General features: G+C 39.4%; 1 protein-coding gene across 5 annotated transcripts in view; it reads left to right on the top strand.

The window, feature by feature from the left end:
* KIAA2012 (KIAA2012 ortholog) overlaps positions 1-6032 on the top strand; it is a 109353-nt gene that overhangs the window by 58082 nt on the left and 45239 nt on the right. The window lies entirely within an intron of this gene.

Raw genomic sequence — 6032 nt, 5'->3', positions numbered from 1 at the left:
CTAGGTCGTGAGCCGCCCCTTCCACAGCCGGCCAAGGATCAGGGCCTCGAGGCAAATCCACAAGTAGAAATCGGAGTAGCAACGACATCAACAACTTCCTGGGAGTTGGAGGAGGGGGTTAAGCGGAAAGAGGGGGAAGAAACGACAAGGGGGAAATGTGCAGATGAAAAGAGCAGTGAAAAAAGAAAAAGGAGACAAGCAGACATGTTTCAACTCCAAGCTCCCATTTCCTCTTTCAAATGAACGGCCTCCCCACTGTGAACAGAATCAAGTATTTATGAAGGCATTTTTTGCATATTAATGGCTGCACACGGAGCGTTGCCAGTTCTGAAGTCCTAAAGGTATGATGCCCTTTTTTTAATGCAGGTCCTTCAAACTCCTCGCAGAATTTGGTATTCTCCTTCACATATATTTTCCTTTCTGCCTTGTGGCTCCTCCTCGGGTCTTTCATTTGATTAAGAGAAATGAGTTTCCACTACCGTCAGCGACTGAGCACTGCTCTTACCTCGGTGGCTGACATCAATCGCGAGAGAAGCTTCTCCTCTTCCCCAGGGCCTCTCTGTATAGAGGCTGCAGGTTGGGTGAGGTGACCAGCACCTAAAAAGAGTATTAAAATTGTAAATGAAAATACCAGCAGGAAACGTTAACATATCTATGCTGGAGGGGCAGAAAAAGCAAAACTGAAAAAAAGAAAAGTTTTTTAAAAATTGTGTTAACTACAACAGCATTGCTATCTATACTTGATAAAGATTACATTAAATGTTAAAAGGAAAACATTGAGAACCAGTTAGAAAAATAAGTAAAAGACATAAACAATTGATATCAAAAATAATAGCAATAGAAAACAAGTATGGAAAATATTTATCCTGAGTAGCAATTTAAATGCAGATTGAGGGAAACTGGAGGTACCATTTTATATTTGAGATGTATGCCTCCTCTCACTTTTTTTTTTTAATATTTTAAAGTTTATGTATTTATTTTGAGAGAGAGAGGAGAGAGAGAATCCCAAGCAGGCTCTGCGAAGCCCAACAGGGGGCTCGATCTCACCAAATGTGAGATCATGACCTGAGCCAAAATCAAGTGTCAGAAGTTTAATAGACTGATCATCCTGGTGCCCCAAAGTTTTTTTTTAAGTTTGTTTGTTTGTTTGTTTGTTTGTTTTTAAGTAATCTCTACCCCCAAAGTGGGGCTCCAACTCAACTTCAAAATCAAGAGTCACATGCTCTTCCAACTGAGCCAGCCAGGTAGTCCATCCTCCCACTTTTTTTTTTTTAATGGCAACACCCAGTACTATGTTTTGGTAAAACTGGTACACTTATACACTTCTGGTGAGTTGCAATTTGGTTCAATCCAGTTGTAAAGCAAAATGGCAGGCAATATAACTTGTGAAGCATGATAAAATATTGCTACTCATTTATTCAGTACTTCTGACTCCCAGGAATTTATCTTAAGGAAATAATTCAGCTGAAAAAATGAGTGAAGATGTCCACTGCAGGATTATCTATAATAAGGAAAAATTGGAAACAGCCTCATAGTCCAACATCAAAGAAATGATTACATTAATTATGACATATCCCTCTCGGTGAAAGGTTTAATTCATTCATTAAAAATGATACTTGTTCATACTAGAAACTGTAATTTAATACTAACAGTTTAACACAAGGTTTCTCAACCTCCACCCCATCAACACTTTGGGCCAGATATTCTTTGTCACGGGGAGCTTTCCTATGGGTTGTAGGATGTTAAGCAGCATCCCTAGCCTTTACCCAGTGGATGCCAATAGCACAATCTCTCAGTTGTGACAACAAAAAATGTGTCCAGACCTTGCCAAAGTCCCCTGTAGGGGAAAATCACCCCTAGTTGAGAGCTATGGATTAAATTTTAAAAGTGGAAATCAATGTAATTATTAACTAGAACTGCAACCATGTAAAAAAATAGAAAATTTTCCTGGAGAAATTCAGTGCCATGCCTTTGGGAATGAGTAACAAAAAGTAGGGAGTAAAGCCTACTTCTCTGGACAGGGAGATGCAGACAGCTAATTCTCTTAGAAATCAGTGCTGGGTCCAATCTCAGTTATTAGCTTCAAAAATATCTCCAAGAAGGACGCCTAGTGACATCTTCAATCTGCAAGGAAAAGACTTGCAAATAATGCATGCAAAAAATTTCTGTCATGATAATTTGAAATTAGGGCCGTGTTGAGTTGAGGTTTTTTTAGTTTGTCTTATTTTTCACTATTATTCATTTTTCTTTCAAAATCCTCCCTGTAAGAAGGAGAAATGAATCAAGAGGAAAGCTAGTTTTATTCACATCTGGCTTTAAATGATCTAGGAGTCACAGTAAACAACAAGTATATAGAAAGCTAAACAAGAGGCAATATCATAGTGCCATTATTTTTTAACTACTGTTAAAATTATTTAGTTTTTACTAAATTGTTGGAGAGGGTCACCAGAATTCTTCTTCTAAGGATCTCAACCCCTTTTCAGTGTTTTATCCCACTGACCCTAGACTTTGGGGGACAATGAATTTACCTCTTTTTCTGAAAAGTTTGGATCTCAAACTATGAAACTCTATTGTCCACACAGATCCATCTATGTAAGCTTGGAGCAAGAAGGGTCCTTGGCCCAGCGGTTTATAGAGCTATCAGGGCAGAGAGGTTGTCAGTAAAGAGTATCAAAGTACAAGCTCAAACCTTAATTAGATTTCCCAAGAATCATTGCATCTCTTTGTTTAAAATAAGAAAGAAACTACCTCACCAGTTTTCTCATTGTCAATTTTCTCCCTTTGTTAAGGAAAGCAAACATCCTTTCTTGCATGCTTTATCTTGGGTTTTGTTTTGTTGCTTTGTGGGGATTAGAACTTTGGTAGTGTCCTAAAAATCCTGTTAAACTGGAATTATGTCCTTTTTTCCCATTTCTCATAGCCACTTCTATTTCAACCTGTATTATCTCTTAAGTTCAGGTTTCATGAATTTACAAGAGTATGAATTCATATTTGATCTTAGGTGTCCTAAATTTACTTCTTGGGGATTTCAAAGAGTAGCCTGTAATTCTAGCACACTAAGATTTAGGTTGAATAAACCTATGTTTACCCCATCTGTTTCCTTGGTGGTTTGACAGATGGTGTTCATATCCCCTTTCAGCCTTCCTCTTGCAGGACAAAACACACACATACACACACACACACACACACACACACACACAACCCACCTGTAGACACGCTAAGTTTTTGTACAAACGGGTACAAAGATAACCTTTTGTTTTAATATCCTTCTGAGCCATATCCTGCTTTCTATTGAATTTTTTGGCTATTATCTAAAAGAACAAGATACTAATCTTTAAAGACAGATGCCCCCCACCCACCACTTCTGCCTTATTCATCTGTGTATCCCTTGTGTTTAACACAGTTCTTGGCACATGGTAGCTACTGGGAAAAAACTGACCATCTTTAGTTGACATTAAGGACCATGTTCTGGGTAAAAAAGCCATAATCCTCCAAATAGGATTTGAAGAATTGCACTTGTTTTATTTCCAGTGATAATGATACGGAAGTTCAGCTGACATTTCTCTAACAACTCACACAATCTCCAGACACTTCCTGCTGTTGGTTGGCACAATTTGGTATTTCAATCTCTGGGTCACGTGCAGATTGAAGATGTCACCAGCCATCTCCTTCTTGGAGATCTTTTTGAGGCTGATAAGTAAGTTTGGGCCTAGCACTGATTTCTAAGAGAATTAGCTGTCCTCATCTCCCCATCCAGAGAAGTGGGCTTTGCTCCCTACCTTTTGTTACTCATTTCCAAACGCCTGGTACAGAATTTTTCCAGGTTCCATGCTGGTCCCCTCTCCCTCTTCTTTCCCTCCTCTCCTCCTTTCTCCCTCCCTGGATCTGTAAATAGTTTTGGTTGTGAAGCTTGATTCAAAGGTTTTTTGAAGATCTAAGCAAACTTTAACTTCTGGTTCAACCTCACCCACAGGATTATTTTGTCAGCCCCAAATTCCATTGACAATTTAAGGATAATTTACTGAGAGGGGTTTGTTTTTAATTACAAAACCAGGCTTTTATTACTTGAATTTTCACTGTGACTGTCATTTATTCCAGGACATCTGTATTTATTAATCTATTGGCTGCTAGTTCCAACTAGACACATGATATGTGCCTAGTTGATTTCTTTTCCTTTTTATTATGGAAAATTTCAAACACATGCAAAAGTAGAGGGGCTAGTATAATGAACCTCCATTATATTATAAGTATCTACTACAGTTATCTCCCCATTATCTTGAGAGGGTCTTTTTAGATGGTAATTACAACCAATGTTTTTGAGGTTTACTATGTGCAGGGTTTAGGATTATCTCCTTTAATCCTTACAACATCCCTATGAGGTAGGTATGGGTATTATCCCCATTTTACAGATGAGGAAACAGATGTCACAACAGACAGAATCCCATTCAACATGTGACCTGCACTTGTAAAGAAGCCTGCTGGTTTGGGAATCCCACAAAGCTGCATTTAGATCCCTGCTTCTTGCATCCTGGCTGTGTGGTTTCAGGAAGGTATTTAACCTCTCAGAGGCTCAATTTCCTCATCAGTAAAGGATAAAAATATGTCCCTCATGGGGTCATGACAAGAATTAGATGAAACAACATATGGAAAGGGATTAACACAATGTTTGTCACTAAGTAATCCCATAATTTACAATAGTAATTATTATTCCATTGCCCTGCTCTCTGCTTGAAAGCCATTATAAAACAGAAGTTGGGGAGTTTATATATCTAAGGGGTCAGATGTGGAAAAGGAGAAGCTTGAAAAGCAGGAATAATTTAAAGCACTGTGAGCCAGTCTACCTAACCATTTTCCCCCACCCCCCATTACACCCAACCACCAAGCCCAAATATCCCCCCAACCAAGTATCCATGCTGTCTGGATTTTGTTTCACTGCTTACAGGTCTACCTATCAGAGATTCCTTTGGGTTTCTCATATCTCATTGTGATTTTTTTTTTAATTGTTTCCTGTCTTGCACCCAAGGAAGCACAGCTGAAGGCCTGGGACAGGGGGGAGGCAGAGAATTTTGGCACCAGAAGCACTGGATCCAGCAGTGCTGCCCAGGAAAACTTAGAAGTCAGAGGACAGGAGGACCCAAAGGAAAGGAAGGGGCAGGAAAGAAAGAGAAAGGAGATTTTTGTTTCTCTTCTTCCAGTCCTCTGCCATCCCAGCACTACCAGGGCTACTTCAGCTTTTTAGTCCAGCTAAATTATGGGTTAGATAAACTTCAGTGGGCCAGTGTAGAAATCAAAGCAACATGGGCATCATTTCTTTTTCTAGTGAAAATCGGCTGATTTTAAATGACCTATTACAGTGGAATCAGTTTGCAAGTTGAGATTCCCTGTCTCTCGGTTGTCTGTCAGATTGGAAAAGTCACACCAGATCCAATGTAAAAAGGAAGTCACACAGTTTAGGGTTAAAGTGTTGGGTTAGAAGCAGGTAGGGACTCGTTCAGATTTCCCACTCTGCATCCCACCGCCTCCCGTCTCCCAGTCGAAAATAGGATGTCATCTCTCAATCACAGGCACAGTTACAGCCTGAAGACAGCCAGACACCCCCTCACAGAAAAAGCTAGTTTCTACCTCCCCTGGGGCAAAAGAGATCACTATTTTGGCTTAAAATTTTTCTCCTCCAGCTCCTGCTAAGCCAGATAAACAATGATTCTGTTGTGTCAACAAAGCACTTAATTAAACTGAAGACAATATCAATTAGAACTGATAGATAAGATTTACTTCCAGATAGTAAAAGCCCTGGAATTAAGGTGTCCTGGGTTTCATTATTCAAATGCTCCCTGAGTGGAACATTATTCAAATGCCCCATTTTATAGGTAGGGAAACTGAGGCATAGAAAGCTTAACGAAATGACAAAGTCAATAAATGAGCTTCTCACAAAAGCTAAGACTGGAGATTGCAGTGTTTCTCTTCCTAATCTAAGTTTGCTAGCTATGAGGCTAATTTGTTAAACACTCAGGAGGATGTCAAATCCTTTTCAT

This window comes from Neofelis nebulosa, chromosome 2 (assembly GCF_028018385.1).
Source record: "Neofelis nebulosa isolate mNeoNeb1 chromosome 2, mNeoNeb1.pri, whole genome shotgun sequence".
NCBI classification, from domain to species: domain Eukaryota; kingdom Metazoa; phylum Chordata; class Mammalia; order Carnivora; family Felidae; genus Neofelis; species Neofelis nebulosa.
The sequence above is the reverse complement of the archived record's forward strand: the minus strand, read 5'-3'. Positions and strand labels throughout refer to the sequence as shown.